The sequence below is a fragment of the Pleurodeles waltl genome, chromosome 11, assembly GCF_031143425.1.
Source record: "Pleurodeles waltl isolate 20211129_DDA chromosome 11, aPleWal1.hap1.20221129, whole genome shotgun sequence".
Taxonomy (NCBI): Eukaryota; Metazoa; Chordata; class Amphibia; order Caudata; family Salamandridae; genus Pleurodeles; species Pleurodeles waltl.
The window spans coordinates 827,681,825-827,698,136 of NC_090450.1; the positions used below are offsets into that span (position 1 = coordinate 827,681,825).

Sequence of the window (16,312 nt, forward strand, 5' to 3'; positions counted from 1 at the left end):
TCACGAGGTACACCTAAGTCGCAACAGTATTTAAGGAGAATGATGAAGGAATTTGGTTTGTGCGATATTTGGAGGCAAAGGGCAGGGAATAGCAGGGACTTTTCTTTTTTTAATAAGAAATATAGACATGCGTCGCGAATTGATTATTTTCTATTAGACATGCGTTTGAGAGAGGAGGTGAAGAATATTGTGTATCTGCCCTCGCATTTATCAGATCATTCTGCGGTTGGGTTAAATATGTGCTTTCGTCAGACAAGTTGTAGTGCCCGGTGGACGATTGATCGGACATTGTTATTAGATCAAGAGGTGTTGTTAAAGCTGCGTTAGGAAGCCGAATTCTTTTTTAGTGTAAACTTGGGCTCCGCTCCTTTATCTGTAGTATGGGACACGTTTAAAGCAGTCATTCGCGGGGAGTTAAGGAGTTGTTCCATCCAGAAACATAAACGGCAGAAAGAAGAGATTTATGCGCTGGAGCAGGAAATGCGAAAATATAAAGTCAAAATAATTGAAGCAGGGGAGACAGAGGCTTTGAGGTCCAGCTGGGATGGGTTGAGAAGTCAGTTGGAAAATATACTACAGGGAAGAATTCAAAGCAAATGGGAAGCAAGCAAACTGGCCCATTTCGAATACGGGGAAAATGCGGGGAAGTTATTAGCCTGGAAAGGCAAAGCTGACCGTGTTAGGAACTACATTAAGGAGGTTGAAGTGGAGCATTCAGGTGAAAAAAGAACAGATGAGGCGGCAATAGAATCGGCTTTTCGAAACTTTTTTTCGCAACTGTATTCGGAAAGGCTAGAGGTGGATGAAGGTATGGTAACGGACTGGATAGGGGCTGATAGATTTTTAGGTTTATTATTGCAGGAGAAGGAAGCATTGAACGCCCCAATAACAGCTGAGGAAATTAGGAGAACTCTGACTAGTAGTAAGTCGGGAACAGCGCCTGGCCCGGATGGTATTCCAGTGGAAGTTTATAAGGTATTAGGGGATTCAGTTATCCCAGTATTGATAGGTGCATGCCATGTTGGTGTAATTCCAATCAGCCTTTTTGCTGGAGGGAATTGAAACGTTTCCTCCAGGATTTAATACTGAATACCCTATTTTGACTTTACTTTTTCCTTTCAAATTAGAACTGATCAAAACTTTGCACACCAAAACATAGCTGCTAATGCTATTAAATTGAAAGGTGCAAGGGAGATTTGTAGAATGTTGCTAAAGTTAATAGCAAAATAAATATTTTTGCTCCTCTTTGCGGACCTAAACGAAGATTAACATTCTGAGAGAGACCAAAGAAGCCTCCAAGTTTTTTAGAATATTGCATAGATTTGGCAAGCACTTCTAACATTACTAGCAAATTAACACATTCGTGAACCCCTTTGTGACCATCCCTTTTAACAGGGGCCCCTCCTAATGGATCTGCATGAATCTGAAAAAATGCATTGACAAGCGTCGGCCAGATTTTGTGTGTATATTTGTCAAAAGTGTTTAAGTTATAAGCAAATCAATATATATCTCTAATAATGAACTCTTTGAAAGTGACCTGGCACTTTACTCTATGCTGATATCTCAAACCTTACTCACTGTATTTAGCCTAAAACAACCAAAACTGCATCTGTAAGTAAATTCTACTTTCATGCCAAATTTGGTATAATTTCATTCAGTGTCTCTTGATGCAGCAAGCAGAGTAAAGTTTCTATGGGATTTAACTCAATATTCTAATTTTTACATACCGTTAGTTTTTTCTCCCCTGGCATGGATCTGAACTAAACTCGTCATGCCTAAATGACCTGATAACTACATTTAATTGGACAGTTTTATGCAGATTCATCAAAGTTTGACAACGTTCTAAGCACAAAGCAAAAATCTCCTTTTGGATGAAAAGTTAGACCTAATTATCACCAATGTGTGTTATGCATGCATGCACACACACGCACACACACACATGTATATTCACATATCTCAAACCTCCGATCACACCGACAGCCACTGTGCTCCTAATTGAATGTTGTGGAGGCACTGAACGGAGACACCTTTCTCCATGTATAAAACTTCAATCCTTTTCTTTGTGCTTGTAAAGAGGCTGCCAACAATCTGTGCTGGTTTCACCACTTTATTTTCATAAACCTCGTGTTGCCCTGACACGTTTCTGCAGACTGACCAGCTCACTGATCATCTGACAGATGTTTATCTGTGTGTATGTGTGTGTTTAATACACACATATGTATATATATATATATATATATATATATATATATATATATATATATACTGTGTATATATATATATATATACACCGATTAAACCTTTTCTATCAGAGCAACGCCTTTCAAAAAGAAATGTGTTTTTCCATTGTCACTTAGATGTAATGAAACAAATGTAATGCATACTATTTGTGATTAGTCGACTACATCCACCATATCACAAAATTCACTTTGTACACAATCTAACATATGGTGGTCTCATTTATGTATTTTAACTGCACTTCTGTGTATAATGCCATTATGGATACTTATAAAACTATCATTTTAGAATTACTGTGATCGTTTGATGGAACCATTTCAAATTGTGATATAAAGTCATGTGAAATATTCATAGGTTAACCCCCTCCCCATTAAATAAATATCGCAGTGAACTCCAGTTTGGAGACTAAGGACAGCTGTTGCAAAACAGATGCAAAATGTCCAAAATAGGGCACTGATGTACGTAGATTTTCATCTACTTTTCCCCTAAAAGTCCACCATTTTACTGGTCATTTTTGTTCCTGTAATGTACCTGAACACCGCCGTTCCTTTCACTTCCTGCTTGTAAGGTTGAAGAACGTTGACAATTTGGTTGACAACTTAAGTAGGGAGCATTCGTGCAAAACAAAAGTTAAAATGGAATGGTGGAAATATTTGTGTGAGCTTAAGCAGTTATAACGTTCATAGTTATAAGGAATATATTTCACGTTTTGGAAAATATGATGTGCCTTTTAACATCCTCAAATTAAAATACTTAAAATAAATAAAATACACGTTCATATTGTGATTTGATTTGTGCCATCCCATGTTTCACAGCTCTAGTTTACTGTGTTGAACTGTTTTCTCTGCTGAGGGCGTTTATCAAACATTAATGTCACTGGATCTAGCTCAGAGGAGCGTAGGATCTCTCCAGCTATTGGGATGTGTGTTGGCCTGGAGTACAAATATAATACTAGGTTAAAGCACGAACCCAGGTCACAGTTTGCATCCCAGGCTCACAAAGGTGGCAAACTTTAGACTTTGTCTACGGTCAGACACAGTTGCAGTACTACACAACTGGTACTGCATATTGTTTGGCTCCTAGAGATCCGTGACAGCCTTTCACCTACAAAGTTGGTTGCAGTGAGCTCACAGCGCTGGAAAGACACCACATCGAAAGCAATTTCTTTTAGATATTCACATACTTTTGTCCAGATGTGGACATGAGTACAAGTACCTCCTGGTTCCAATGACCCAGCTAAAGAGAAAGCACTATGATAATAGCTTCTGTCCCCGAACTACATTTTGCACTGCCCACAGGGCTTTCCTCCTGTACGTAGACTTAAGCTGACATGTTTTCTTGCTTGGGGGAACAGCGCTGCAAGGCCATACCAAATGGCAGGATGCACGCTATACCCATCTCTACAACACGGGAAACATCCTGAACAACAAGGTCTAAACCAGTACTTGCCTGAACCACTACTGCTAAACAACTAAAAAGTCTTTATAACTAAGTACTGAATAACTACTGTCTAACCAACAATTGTGCCTGAATAACAATTGCCTGAACAATTAATTTTAAGGTAAGGTTTTCTTTTTGTTTTTTATGGTTTATTAGTTGTTTAGAATATATATATATATATATATATATATATATATATATATATATTCTAATCAGTCGTTCAGTCAATTGTTATTCAGGAACAATTGTTGTTTAGACAGTAGTTGTTCAGTACTTAGTTGTAGAGACTTTTTAGTTGTTTAGCAGTAGTGGTTTAGGCTATAGTTGTTTAGGACCTAGTTGTTCTGTCATATATTCCTGTAACACAACTTAACATATAAAATAATATAACAACATAAAGCACATAACAAAATTTATAGTGTAGTGTCTTGCATAATATAGCACAGAACCTTTCAGGCTCCCACAGGATTCCAATACAGTGTGATATAATCGCTAGAATAGAATGTATGAAAGCTTGGTTTAGAATGTTGGAGTTCATAGGCACACGCAGAGGAATAAAGAGGTGTGATTTACAGCTCCGTGTGTGACCTTGTCATTTAGCGGGTACCAGATTGGGAAGGATGATACAACTGGCGACGAGATAGGGGATAAGTAACCTAAAAAAGAAAGTGTTCTCCTAGAGCGTTTGCTGTGGTCCAAGCAAACTGCGAGTGCATGCCACGTGTCTCTTTGTTGATGTCCTGAGTTAAAGGTTGGTGTTTGTGGAGTCAAAGTGCAACTGCAGCCGATGTGAAGCATGTGAATGGAAAGAGAGCTTCACTGGAAAGTCTACACATCATTGTTCATGAAGTAATGACCACAATCATATGAAAACGTACCACGCTGCCACGCAAAATAAAGTTGCACATTGTATAGAGCATTAACGCTGAAGGTGTATTCAACATGGTATACAAAGAGCAGATAAAGACAATCATTTTTCAAATAATGCTGCAAACAGAAGTGCTGCAAGACAGAGTTCAACCAGGTGTTTGAAAATGCAAACTCACGTATAAAAAGGATGTAAATGATGACTTACTGAGCCCTCTAAAGAGAGTCCTCAGGCCACAGCAGTCACCAAAGTGGTTGAAGGAGAGTGCTCCGGACTGTGCTTTCAGAGCTGTCCATACCCAAAACAGTTGCTCATCACTTTGCCAAGTGGGGCTCAGAATAACTTCAGAGGTCTTGCAATAAAAAAGGGTTGATGGCAACAGTTGGATCAGTGAAGCTTGAAAATGGCAACTAAAAAAGGAGATAGTATTCTAGTTAGTATTAAAGACGATGCTGAGACTCACAGGTTGAAAGACTTTAAAGAGGATTTGCACAAACATAATCTTTCAACAGCATCAGGGAGCACGCTACTCTCAACATTAGTAAGTTCCATGTTGACATATAATGCTGCTGCCTTTTTGAAACCACCATTCAACATAGTCAAAAAGCAAAATATTGGTGATAAATGGACTGCATGGATAAAGACTTTTGAAGATTTCATTGATGCACTTGAAGAGACTGATGACAGAAAGATTATCAAATATCTCAAAAATCTTGCTGAGAATGGTGTGAAAAAAGTCATTAAGCAATGCTGAGACTTGACGAAGAAGTCACATCCTGACAGATTAAGAATGCTTTGAATCTCAAGATCAATCCAGTACCAAACGTTGATTCTGAACGATACGTTTTCAGTCAAGAAAGTCAAAGAGTTGTTGAAATAATTTATGAAGTTTGGAAAGACTCAACAATCATCAAACACTGTATATTCAATTAATTTAATGATGAACAAGCCATGCGGGTTAGAGTTATTGACGGCTGCTTGTCCAATTCATTCAGATGACAAATGCTGAGAAAAACTCTTAGTCTCAACCAAGTGTTCATGGCTGCCAAAGCTGAGGAATGTGCTGAGAAACAAGCTGCTGACACGAGGCCGGAGGAGCCCAGAGCACGTCAGTCATGAATGTGAAAAGTAATTCAAAACAAAAGACTGAAGGACACAAAGTGATGTCTACAGGCAAGAATAAGTTGTGTTTCAGATCTGAATTTGCATTTGCATACGAAGTAAAGTGTTCCACCATTGGTCAGATATACAAAGGCTGTGGTAAAGAGAACCATTTTGTGATGATGTGTAAACAGGAGGGATAAAAATAAGTGCGTCACAGTGCGAAGACAAAATGGCAGCCAAAACGTTCCAGAAGCAACATTCGATGCGTGCCCAGAAGGCCAAGCAGTGACATCAGTTGAGGCAAGTAGATACTAAACAAAGGCAATCGTCCTCTAAATCATCGGCAAACAGTTCTTCTGCCTTAATAACAAGTGAAGGTGAAGAAAGTGATTGAGACATATCTATGTTTACTGCAGAAAAATGTGCATGTGGGATTGGTTGCATGTGAAGAGAAAAGTCGACATAACCAAAGCAACAAAATCAGAAAAACACTGTCCAAAGATTACATTGAAAATAAATGGATGTTCAACACCTTTCATTATTGATAGTCGGGCATTGATAAATACAATGCCCAAAGAGAATTGCAATGAACTGTCTCTGTTACTGCGGCTTACGCCATCAAAGACTAAAGTGTATACTTGGACTGCATCGACAGCCATGAAGAATCATTGTTCATTTATAGCAACAGTGAAACATAAGAAAACTAAGGTACAAGCACCAATCTACCTGCTTCAAGGTACAGAGACAAGTACCTGCTTGCTCAGTTTCAACATGACTGCTGACATGGGACTGATTTCTATGAATTACAATATGTATGTTCATCAAAAAATAGTAAGTCAATTCCCTTGATTGTTTCGTGGTTTGGAAAAGTTAGACTTTAAAAGTAAAGCTGCATATTAATGAGGCTGTCCATCCAGTTGCTGAGAGACATTGATGAGTTGCCTTTCATTGGCAAGAAGCTGTTGAAAAAGAACTTGAATCATTACTTAAACATTACATTATTGTTAGTTCTACTGGTCCAACGTCACAAGTTTCCCCCATAGTAGCAGTGCCCAAGAAGGACCGTGAAGGAGCTGTGCGCATAAGTGTTGACATGCATCAGGCGAACAAAGCAATTGAATGAGAATGAAATCCAGGGAAGCACATTGCTAACATGATAACACAATTAATTGGTGCCAAGGTCTTTTCTCATCCTAATTTGAGTAAAGGTTATCATCAGCTGGAACTTGAAGAAAGCTGTAGGTATATTACAACCATTTCTAAACATGTTGGTCTGCTTAGTTACAAGAGACTTAGGAGGTCATTACGACCACGGCGGTCGGCGATAATGTGGTGGTAAGTACAGCCAACAGGCTGGCGGTACTTACCACCTTATTATGACATTGGCGGGTTAGCTGAAGCCAACCCGTCAATGTACCACTCCAACCGCCACGGCAGTAACAGCCGCCGGTTGGAGATGGATATTCTGCTGCCTGTGGGATTATGACCCCGCCTACCGCCATGGTTTTCGTGGCATTCATAACACCACGAAAACCATGGTGGTAGGCCACATCAGTGACAGGGAATTCTTTCCCTGTCACTGATGGGGGTCTCCACCCCTTCCTCTCCAGTTACCTCTCCCCACCCCTCCTACCTCTCAAAGCCCCCCCACCCCCCTACATTCACGCTCCCTTCACACACACACACATGCATACACACACCCATTCCCACATGCTGACACGCATTCATACATCCATTCACACACACATCCGCACACACTTCCAAACATACACGCAGACACGCATTCACATTTCACAACATATATGTACTCCCACATCTATCCATGCACACGTGCATTCAACACTCAACACACACCCGCATTCACACACACACACACATACATTCACACCCCCCCAAACACAACACCCCCCTCCCCTGTCCGAGACCCAACTTACCTGGATTAAGAGGGTCCTGTGGTGGGAGACGGGACGGGCGCAGCTACCGCCAGCAGCGCCCGCCAGCAGAACACCGCCAGGCCGTTTTACTGGTCATAATACAGCCCTCCCAAGAACTCTGCAGTACCCTTTCAGACTACTTCCACAGCAAGATTACCACGATCTACAACTTTGCCCCCCAACTCACGATCTCCAACCTAGGCTCTCTTGACCCCCCCCCCCAGCGCACACCAACAGTACGATCTACACCTGGGCACCGCTCACCACTCAATCCACCTCAGCCATCATGTCATCCAGTCACTCTGGAACACCAACCCATGCCCCTACCACCTGTTCAACCTCAGAACTAGCCCCATCAGCATAGAACTTACCAGCATCCTCAACACCTCCATCAGTTCAGCAGTTTTTCTGAACAAATGGAAACATGTGGAAATCAAACCCCTCCCGAACAAACCCTCCTCCGACCCCAGCAAACTCAAGAATTACCGGCTCATCTCTCTACTCCCCTTCCCGGCAAATTACTTGAGAAGGCTATCAATCAGGAGCTCACCAGCCACCTGGAAGAAAACAACCTACTAGACACCTCCCAATCAGTTCTGTGGTTGGAACGGAAACCTAAGACTGTACTCATCGTTGCCACTGTCGACATCAGAGCACCCCTCGACCACAGAGAAACCGCCGCCATGATCCTCCTTGACTTATAAGCCTGTTTAACACTGTCTCCCACCACTCCCTCATCAACAGACTCCACAGCATTGGAATACAAAATGATGCCCTCAAATGGATTGTCTTATTCCAGAGAGGGCGCGCTGAAAGCATCCAGCTACCCCCTTTCACTTCCGCACCCAAAGAGTATCATTTGTGGCATACCCCATGGTTCATCCCTCAGCCCCACTCTGTTCAATACCTGCAGGACACCCCTGACCAACATCGTTAGATCCCATGGACTCAACATCATCCCCTATGCAGGTGATACTCAACTGATACTCTAACTTACTGAAGACCCCTCCACCACCAGAACCAACCTCCACAGCGCCATGACCACTGTAGCCGAATGGATGAAAACCCCAAGTGCCTGAAGCTGAACTACGACTAGATGGACGTCCTGATCTTTGGGAAAAACACCTCCATTTGGGACTTTAGCTGGTGGCCAGCTGAACTCTTATCTCTTTTGGTAGTCCACTGAGGTAACGTGATTGCCATTGCTCTTCTGAACATCAAAGTCAAAGGACTTTCAGCTGTGGTCGAGTGGGGTGCTGAACGAAAAGCTCGTGAGGTAAAATTCAATAGTATTTTCAAACTGAGCTTTTCAAGAGTTGCATGCTGTATTCCCTTCATTTATTTATTTTTAAATATTTTTATTGGTTTTATGTTTCAAGTATGCAATACAAACTACGATTATCAATAGCAGGATCACTTAAAGCATTGTACAGTGTTTAACCGTTTAACAACAACCACAAACCCCCCCCCCCCATTGAATACATCTCGGAATCCTAACAATCCTACAGTATCATTTCTTGCTGCAATTGCCTGATGCTTGACGTGTGTGGACTATCTTTGGGGGTGTACGCGAGTGCCCAGCGTGGACCAAGTGCTGCCGGGCCTATGTATTTTGCCTTCTGCCAGGGGCCCTGTTTAGGCTAGTGGGCGTGGGAGGCCCCAAGAGTTATACCACGCCCTGTGCATTGTTGGTGATCCTACATTAGAGAGCTGATGGGGCATGAATACAGGGGGAAGGGGGGGAGGGAGATATTGGAGCCGTTGTGGCTGACTACCCTGCGGGCTGCGCCTCTATTATGGGAGACGTGGGGAGATTTCTATTGTGTGTGTTGCAGGTGTGTATTCACTGACTCATGGGGGCATATCGTCGTTTTTGGCTTCAAGTTTAGATACCAGGGTGTCCCAGGTGGAACAACCTGTGTGATACCGCCCCTCGCGCTTCAGTTTCTTTAGTACCTGGTATTCGGTGCGGGCCCACCGCAGTATTAGGATGTACCAAGATTTACGATCAGGAGCACTGGAGGCTTTCCAATGCATCGCTATCAATCTCTTATACATTAAACAGGCAAGGTCAACGAATTTGTGCAAGTGTTTTTGTTTTTTAGGTCTCTCCCTTAATCCCAGTAAACAAGACCCTGGGTCTGCTATCAGCACAAGCCCCGTTAACTCGGAGATCTCCCGTACCACCTCCAACCAGGCTGTTTGTATGTTGGGGCAGTCCCATACCATGTGGTAGAAGGATGCTGATGCTGCTTTGCATCTGGGGCATACTGGCTCAGAGCCAGGGAACATTCGCTTTAACCTGGCTGGGGATAAGTATGTTTGGTGCGTGTAATTAAATTGAGTGTACCTGAATCTTGGATTTCTTGTGACGCCCCGGGCGTGATACAAGGCTTTTGGCCAGTCCGCCTGTAGGATTGGGGCGGGAAGTACAGCATTCCATCTCTCCCGGGCTTTCTCCGCTTGTGGCTCAGGAGATTTGTTTAGGATTTTGTACAGATTGGATACTATTTTTACTTGGTCATTATATTGTAAAAGATGGTGCATCACGGGGGAGACCGCAGGTTCCGAGGTGCCTGCCCCCCACATCTTTTTTATTGCGTGGCATATGGCGTGGTATGTCAGGAACTGGCCGGGGCCTATCTCCGTGAGGGCCTGAAGAGCCTCAAACGACATAAGCTTGCCATCCTCAAAGCAGTCGCCCACTGTCTGTATTCCCACCTCCATCCATGCCCGCGGCGCCCGCATTGCAGCTGTAATCCCCCCCATTAGGTAGTCCAATGGTATGTGTGGGGAATAGGGGAGCGTGTCCGCTCCACTTTGCACGTATTTAGCCCAGCACGTGTGTGCCACCGCAAGCAGTGGGCTGACGTTTTCCGACTTAGGGTGTTTAGATGTCAGCCATCCTATCAAGGGGGTCCCCTTCAGCCAGGACTCCAAGCCCGTAGATTCTGCCTGCGCTGGCCTGTGGATCCAGTTTTGGACCCATTGCAGCTGTGCAGCTGCATAATAACGTTCGAAGTTGGGGGCTCCCAGCCCGCCCGCGTCTACCGGCCGTTGTAGCGTGGCTAGGGCCACACGTGCTCTGCCTCCTCCCCAAATGAGCTGCAACAGCGCTGTGTTTAAGTTTCAGAAAAAGCTTTTGGGAACGGTTATCGGTAGGGCCGCAAAATAGTATAGGAGTCTGGGTAGGATCAACATGTTTGCGATCGCCACCTTGCCAGGCGGCGAGAGCGGGAGTTTGTTCCTGAACTGCAGTGAGCCTTTTATGGAGGTCAGCGCCCTCCCCAGGTTTCCATCTCTCAAGTCTTCTGTGTTGTGGTATATGTTTATCCCGAGGTATTTGAACGTTTCCGGGCACCACTTTAGATGCCATATCCGAGGAGCATCCTGATTCGTGGGTGACCGCCCTGCCAGAGGAAACGCGCACGACTTTTCCCAATTTACCACTGGGCCTGACAGGTCTCCAAACTCAGCCAGTAAGGATATCACCGAGGGAACGAGTGCACGGCCATTTCGGATATATATTAAGGCATCGTCTGCGTATAGCGAGATCGTGTGATAGAGCCCGTTCCTGATTATTCCCCATTCGTGTTCCATAAGGCGTACTCTTGCCGCTAGAGGTTCCATTGCCATAGCAAACAATAGTGGGGATAAGGGGCAGCCCTGCCTCGTGCCCCGGAAAATCGAAAAGCTGTCGGAAATCACCCCACCCGTCTTCACCCTTGCGCTTGGGCTGGAGTACAATGTCCGGACCCAGCGGATATAGTTGGGACCAAATCCCATGCGGGCCATTGTAGCCAAGAGGTAATCCCACTCGAGCGTATCAAAGGCTTTTTCGATATCTAATGAAAGCACTATTTCCTATTGTGTGTCACAGGGAGTATCCCCCATTATGCCCAGTAGTCTGCAAATATTTAGAAAGGTGTTGCGCCTCGGAATGAAGCCATTTTGGTCTGTATGTATCAGTGAGTGCATGAGGGGGGCTAATCTGTTGGCTAGTATTTTGCCTAGTATTTTACAGTCTACGTTTAGAAGTGATAGTGGTCTATAGGATTTGACATCAGTGGGATCACGGTCTTTTTTAGGGAGTACCACTATCATAGCTTCTCTTTGGGATGCGGGCAGGCATTCATTAGTCCACGCCTCTGCAAACACCCTTAAAAGATGAGGTTTCAGGCAAGCTAGATGGGCTTTGTAATATTCCGACGGGAGGCCATCTGCGCCAGGCGCTTTATTTCTGGGCAGCTGTGCAAGGGCTAATTCTATTTCATCCATTGTCATGGGGGCTTCTATTTTTTCTCTGTCTATTTGTGATAATTGCGGCATTAGGGAGTCAGCGAGAAAGGCCTCAAGTTGTGGAGTAGTGCATGAGGTGCGTTTGGTGTATAAGTTTGAATAGTATTTCCTAAATGCCTCGTTTATCTCTGCCTGCGTGGTGGCCATAGCTTGAGCACCCACACGTATGGCCCCTATTGGAGATTGCTGTCTGTCCTCGCGGAGCAGCCAAGCTAACAATCTGCTTGATCTGTCCCCTTCTGTTTGCAGCCTCATTAAGTGATAGTTATAGTCATGGCAACGGAGTTTGCTATCGGCGTCTTTATATTTTGAGCGCCTCTCTTTTAGGACAGCATGAGGGATTTCTCCTAGTGCTACCGCTATTTCTGCTGCTCTGAGTTCCTTCTCTAGTTTGCCGATCTCCGCCTGCAAGGAGTGTCTCACTCCCCACGTGGAGGATATGCATACTCCGCGTACTACCACTTTATGGGCGTCCCACTCTGTCGCATGCGTTGTTGCAGACATGGCATTAATATCCCAATATTGGCTTATGGATTCTTTCAATGTTTCGGCGAATGCCTGGTCCTGAAGTGCTTCCGCTTGGAACCGCCAGGTGGGAATCGCCTGACGTGATCTACCCCAGTTCAGTGTTATTCTCGGAGGTGCGTGATCTGACAGAGTTTTTGCTAAATATTCCGACTCGCTGACCAGTGTCCCTATATCTCGGGTGCCCCATATTATATCTATTCTAGTGTGGGTGTTGTGTGGTGCTGAGTAGAATGAGTATTCCCTTTGCTTTGGGTGACCTAGTCGCCTTATGTCGTGTAGACTCATTACGCTTGCCCAGTCTTGTAGGGGGCCTGTGGGTTTCCTATTTACTGGTGAGCTCGCTTGGGTACGGGATCTATCCAATATTGCAGATGGTGTGCTGTTGAAGTCACCGCCCCAGAGTGCCAGGGCCATGGGGTGAGACAATAATGTTGGAGTGAGGGTGCTGAGAAATCCCGTAGTACCACTGTTTGGAGCGTATATGCCAACCACTGCTATTTGCCTGCCATCTAGTCTGCCCTCCACTACTACGTACCTTCCGCCTTGGTCTATTTTATGTGCTGTTAATAAGAATGGGACTCCCGCCGCTATCCAGACCAGCACCCCTCTGGCATAGGCCGAGTACGTTGTGCCTATCAGTAGGCCTCCCCATTTTGTGCGCAAGTCGCGTAAGTCCCCTTCTAGCATATGTGTCTCTTGTAATATGGCAATGTGCACTCCTAGTCGCTTTAGCCGTGCATATACTCTGGTCCGCTTGCTCAGTGCCCCCAGTCCCCTAACATTCCATGTCACTATGATATACTGGTTTTTATTGTTAATCCCGGGAGGCATCCTACGTAGTTTAGGGGATAAGTCTCTGTGCTTAAGATCTGGACTTTGGTGTTGTCCCACCTGGCCACTACCCTTCTACAGCTGCTATTTATTAGATATAGCAAGTGCAGCTGTTTATTTTGTGTTTTGAGTGATTCCGATACATGCATTACTGCTAAACTACAATCCCCAACTCCCCACGCTAGAACCCCATTGCTACCTACAACTAGCGTAACACTACTAAACCTAAACACACATAAACAGACCCATATCCGGTTGGATTTGCATATTGTGATTCTCATAACTTCCAGATGTGGCTCTTACAAGGGGCACACATCTTTCTGCAGACTTAGTCTGCTTATAACATTAGGCGCCCCCCGGGACGTAAGACCGCTCTCCCCAACGCCGCCCGCCGCCCGCAGTCTATCCCCGCGCAACCCCTATAACTTAGCTTTGCTATTATATCAAAGATACACAATGCCTGGGGAACGTTCACTCCGGTCTACAGCAGCGCCTCAGAGTCTCTGGAGGTCTTTGAACTTCGAGCATTTTTGTAGCCAACGGGCCAGCGGAGTAGGCTTATGCGACTTAAAGTTCGTCTGCGGACCTGGGGGTGACCCTTGGCCCGTCCAGCTCTCCGGTTAATGTAGATGTGGAACTGGCCGTGTCGGATTCCGAGCCCTGCTCTGGAGGTGTCCTGACAGTTGCAAGGTTGCTTTGCATGTGTAGAGGCGTCTCTTTCAGCACTCTTGCTCTTTCTTCTGCCGCCTGCCAGTCATTGGGCTGGCCCCTAGCGCGTCTCTTGGATCGCTTCCTTGAAGCAGAAGTTTGCCAGTCCTCATCCACTTCCGCCTCTTCCCGCAGGCGAGCTAGGCCCTTGGCATGCAGCCATGTCCAAGCATCTCCAGGATTGGTGAATATATGGATGCGGTCCTCCGTCACTACCCGTAGTTTCGCCGGGAAGAGCAAGGCATATTTTATGTTGTGTTCTTGCAAGCGTTGTTTGATTTTAACGTAGGAGTTGCGTTGGTTCTGCACCTCCTGAGTGTAGTCTGGGTATGCGTTAATAGTTGAATCTTCGTACTTGAAGGGGCCTTTATGCGAAATTGCTGAAGTATTGCATCCCGGTCTCTATGATTCAGGAATCTGGCGATCAGCGGTCTGGCTGGCTGACCAGGAGCCGGGGGTCTGCCCGGAATTCTATATGCCCTTTCCACGGAGAAGAACTTGGATGGAGCCCCATTTAACACATTCTTGACTAGCCACTGCTCCAGGGGGATTTCCGATTCTGTTTGCCGCATGCTTTCTGGGAAACCCAAAAATCGTACGTTATTGCGGCGCGCCCTGCTCTCCATTTCTTCCGATCTCCTCCAGAGCACTTTCAGTTCCGCGTCCATGCGCTGAATCTGTTTTTGGTTACCTTGGGCCATTGGGGTTAATTCGGATATTTCGTCCTCAGTTGTTTTCACTCGCTCAGCTAAATTACGATGGTCTACGCGCAGGAGATTTAAGTCTTGTGCAACTGCGTCAATTCTGTGTTCTAGCGATGATTTAGTGTCCATAATCGCCTGTAATACTTTCTCAAACTGAGCAGAGTGCAATATGAGGGTGTTTTCCAGTGACTGTAGGGACGGGCTGGGCTGCTGGTCTATAGGTGTTGATCCATGGGTGCTACGGTCCTGGTTCTTAGCTGACTTGGCTCTGCCGGCCATTTTGGCTGTCCCTGGGTTACCTTGCGTGCAATTGTTTCACACTGTTGGGCGCTTTCGATTAACTACTTAGCCATTTGTCTTGTGTCCCCGATATGGTGTGAGCGTTGGCGCTGGGAGTGTGAGAGTATCCGACAGGAGCAAGAAAGAGATATTTCTGTCGTTGCGTGAGCGGTGTCTGTGGCGGCGTGGTCAGTGGTAGACGCCACCGCCGCCGATCCCCACAGGGCAGCGCAACCCGGTAAGCTCGACAAGGGGAGCCGATGCCCGGAACCACGGGCAGCCACTGCGCCGGCGAGTTAGATGCTTGCTGTTCATGTACAGTCCGTGGGGCCCAGGCGCGCGCCGGCCGACGGCGCCGTGCGAGTTACTTAGGCAGAGACTGCAAAGGTCTGCGGCACGCACTGGGCATAAGCCCTCCGGCGCTGCTTGCCTCCACTATAAGGGGCACAGGAATGTTGTGGGGCCGACAATTCGGGGGGGAGGGGGGTGCCCAGAGGTTCAATAATGGCCCGGCCACGTAGATGAAGCTACCCCCTCCTGCTCACCCCCCCTTACCGCAATACACTGTCCTGTAGATGTGCTCCTTCACTTCCCAGCAGTCCTCCAGCCGTTGTGTTTTTTCTTTTTTCTCTTTTTTTATTTTTTATTAATCCAGGGCAGGAGTGTCCTTACTGCCCAACGAGATGAGCCCCTCCTGGGCCGCCGCAGGGATTCCTTAAATGCCGCCTCGATTACCTGTTGCCCTGATCCCACAGCTCCTGCTCCCACCCCGCGCCGGCCGACCGCCGCGCCGCGAGGGCTCAAGGCGCCGCCCCCGGGTCCCGGCCAGCAATGTACCGGGCCCGGTCGGCGGCCCGAAGTCAATAAACGCGACCGCGGTGCTACGGCACCCGCGATCGCTCCAGAAGCAGGGCTGCGCCGGCCGCGCAAATTGAAGGCGCGGGTAGAGCCGCCGTAGCGACTCCACCCGATCGCCTTGTTCAGGGCGAGTCCTTCCTGGCCGGTCTCCGGCTTCGAACTCCTGACGGGCCCGAGCCCGGCCCCCAGCGAGAGCGCCGGACCGTCCCGGGCTGACCCCCGCCTCGAGCGCGGCCGCGAGGCCCCGAGGGGCACCTGTCAGGATGGTTTAGGTGAAGCCCGGGACGGAGCGCTCAGTTCAAGCGACCGTCCCGGACGCCATTTTAGCTCCTCCCTGTATTCCCTTCATTAGCATACTCATAAACGCTCAACAAGGCCTGTGGCCACAAAGATGTGATCTTTTTGATGCTTTATGTTTATACGCTGCAGGAATTATTTGCATTCTTTACTGTTGAAGGGTCAAGCCATCAAGTTTTCTCAAAGGAAAACGTGGCTATTCATCCACATTACGAGCTTATCGT

At 46.3% G+C, this 16,312-nt stretch overlaps 1 protein-coding gene across 2 annotated transcripts in view; it reads left to right on the forward strand.

Annotated features, from left to right (window-relative positions):
- TTC28 (tetratricopeptide repeat domain 28) overlaps nt 1-16,312 on the forward strand; it is a 1,605,451-nt gene that overhangs the window by 242,573 nt on the left and 1,346,566 nt on the right. The window lies entirely within an intron of this gene.